General features: G+C 35.2%; 1 long non-coding RNA gene across 1 annotated transcript; it reads left to right on the top strand.

Annotated features, from left to right (window-relative positions):
* LOC124894811 lies at positions 1-2,362 on the top strand. The gene is made up of 2 exons (XR_007051375.1): positions 1-1,466; positions 1,539-2,362. It is a non-coding gene; the product is annotated as an uncharacterized LOC124894811 (long non-coding RNA).
* The last annotated feature ends 868 nt before the right edge of the window (positions 2,363-3,230 follow it).

Here is a 3,230-nt window from a genome sequence, read left to right as displayed (position 1 = left end):
TAGTGCAATTACATATCTAGATTTCCGGAGAAGATCATGTATAGTTCCTTGTGCAGTTATTTCTCTACGAGTTCTTGTTGTAATTGGTGTGAATGAAAAATGGAGGGACACAACCTTTGAGCAAAAGACATATTGTTTTGGAAAAGGTGTGACTGTTCAGATAGTTGTGTATGTTCAGAAAAAGACACAATGTTTCGAATGAACAGACATGACTCTTCCAAAGGATACACCTTTTAAGTTAACCATTTCCACCTTTCAGAAGAGGCATCTGATGGCTATATAAACCTGCTTTCATCCACAGGTTTAGAAATGAATGAAAAATTTTCTAAAATAAAAACTCTTTTTGTCTTCAAAACATTCTTTGTGATCAATCAAATCATTGAGTGAGTTCGACGAATCCAATTATTTGAGGTATCACTATAGTTGGATTGAAAGCCATTTTATCTAGGGAGAAAGATTTCAAAACCTCAGGTACAGTGAGGGGAATTATTCCTTAAGGACAATCCATGAAGTCGGGGGACTTGGCTTTATATTTTTGTTTCATCTTAATTTCTGAAAAAATAAAAAACACTTCTTCGAATGATCAGTCTGATCTTGTGTTGAGGGTGTTTTTGTACTTCATAGTGTTCTTGTTTTGAACTTGAACTAGTGTTGAAGTTGTTATGCCTAAATACAGATTCTTGTACCCGAATACATCATAAAATAACAATCCTGCAGAATCTGTATTGCTTGTTATTGGAGATTAAAGTTTTAAGCTTTCTACTTCGTTTGAACTTAACTAATGATTCGAAGACATAAAATCTTCATCACAAGTTAAAGATCATTCGGTTGATGATTGGAAGTCATAAAAACTTCATCGTTAACTAGAAACAAGAAGAAGTGTTTAAAGTTGCTTAACTTTATAAGTTGTATTCTGAAAATACTAAATTTTATTATCTTGTGTTGACAGAAAAATGAATAACGAAAGTCAAATGCAAGATGTTGCAACGACTGTGGGAGCAACTGGTATTGCCTCAACAAGTCGAGCAAATGCTCCACAACCAATGGCACCTGCGGAAAAGCCCAGAAAATTTACGGGCATTGACTTTAAGCGATGGTAGCAAAAGATGTTCTTTTACCTCACCACTCTATGCCTTCAAAGGTTCACTAGTGAGGATTCTCCTAAGGTTCTCGAGGGAACCTCGGACAAAGAGCATTTCATGATTGTAGAAGCTTAGAAACACTCGGACTTCCTTTGTAAGAATTATATATTGAGTGGTCTCCAAGACGACCTCTACAATGTTTACAGTGGAACTAAGACATCGAAGGAATTGTGTGGGGCACTAGAAAAAAAATACAAGACAGAGGATGCAAGAATGAAGAAATTCTTTGTTGGAAGGTTCTTGGACTTTAAAATAATAAATAGCAAATCAGTTGTCTCTCAAGTACAGGAATTGCAAGTAATCATTCATGATTCGTAGAAGAAGGTATATCTTTGAAACATACCTTAGTTGAACAAATTGAAAATGTTCTTAGTACTCACATAAACTATTTTGTAGGTTTGATTGTGAAGGATGCATTTCAAGTAGCAGCGATCATTGAGAAGCTACCACCTATGTTGAAAGACTTCAAAAACTACTCGAAGCACAAACGCAAGGAGATGACTGTCAAAGAACCTATTGTCCGACTACGTATTAAAGAGAATAATAAGGCTATCGAGAGAAGGTCAAAAGGAAATTCTGCAATTAATGGAGCACATATTATGGAAGATGACCAAATCAATTCTAAGAAAAGGAATAAAGTTTAACAAGGAATAAATCAACCCAAGAAGAAATTCAAGGGAAAGTGCTTCAACTGTGGCAAAATTGCCATAAGTCCAAGGATTGTCGTGCCCCTATGAAAGGCTAGAAAAAGGACCAAGCTAATATGGTTGAGTCCAACAAAAAATGTGATGATTTGTGTGTTATGTTCTCATAATGCAACTTGGTGGGGAATCCTCGTGAGTGGTGGATGGATTCTGGTGCCACCCGTCATGTTTGTGCCAACAAAGAGTTGTTTTCGTCATTCGCTCCTGCTCAAATAGAAGAAATGATCTATATGGCTAACTCTGCTATAGCTAAGGTAGAAGGAATAGGAAAAGTGGGCTTGAAAATGACATCAGGAAAGGTCTTGACACTTAACAATGCCTTGTATGTTCCGGTGTTACGTAGGAACTTAATTTCTGTTTACTTCTAGACAAGAACGGATGCAAATATGTAACCGTTTCTAGAAAAATTATACTTAGCAAAGAAGAAGTGTGTGTAGAAAAAGGCTATCTCATTGAGGGACTTCATAAGATGAGTGTAATGAATGTTGAAATAAATAAAAGTTCAAATTCTTCTTACTTGCTTGAGTCTTATAATTTATGTCATGAACGTTTAGGCCATGTTAATTACAAAACGTTACGAAAACTGATTAACTTAGAAGTTTTGCAAAACTTTGAGTGCAATAAATCAAAGTATCAAACGTGTATGGAATCAAAGTATGCAAAGCATCCTTATAAGTCCATTGAAAGGAATTCCAATTCTTTAGACTTAATACACTGACATTTGTGATATGAAGTCAACACCATCACGTGGTGGAAAAAAGTATTTCATAACTTTTATTAACAATTGCACTAGATACTATTCCATCTACTGTCTAAACAATAAGGATGAAGCAATAGATGCGTTTAGGCAATACAAAATTGAAGTTGAAAATCCGTTAGAGAAAAGGATAAAAATGATAAGAAGTGATAGGGTCGGAGAATATGAATCTCCCTTTACCGAAATATGTGTAGAGAATGGAATCATCCATCAAACTACGGCCCCATATTCACCTCAATCTAATGGAATTGTGGAAAGGAAAAATCAAACGTTAAAGGAAATGATGAATGCCCTACTTATAATTTTAGGTTTACTGCAAAACTTGTGGGGAAAGGCTATCCTTATAGCCAATCGTATACTCAATAGAGTTTCCCATAGTAAGTCACAATCAATTCCTTATGAAAAATGGAAATAAAGGAAACCCAACTTGAAATATTTCAAAGTGTGGGGTGTCTAGCAAAGGTCCAAGTTCTTATACCCAAAAGGATTAAGATAGGACCTAAAACGGTGGACTGTGTGTTCATAGGATATGCTACAAGTAGTAAATCATGTCGAATTTTAGTTGATAAATCCGAATATTCGGATATTAATGAAAATACGATAATTAAATCAGATAATGCTGAATTC

The sequence above is a fragment of the Capsicum annuum genome, unplaced genomic scaffold (assembly GCF_002878395.1).
Source record: "Capsicum annuum cultivar UCD-10X-F1 unplaced genomic scaffold, UCD10Xv1.1 ctg77599, whole genome shotgun sequence".
Lineage (NCBI taxonomy): Eukaryota > Viridiplantae > Streptophyta > Magnoliopsida > Solanales > Solanaceae > Capsicum > Capsicum annuum.
This window is presented reverse-complemented; position numbering and strand designations above follow the sequence as displayed.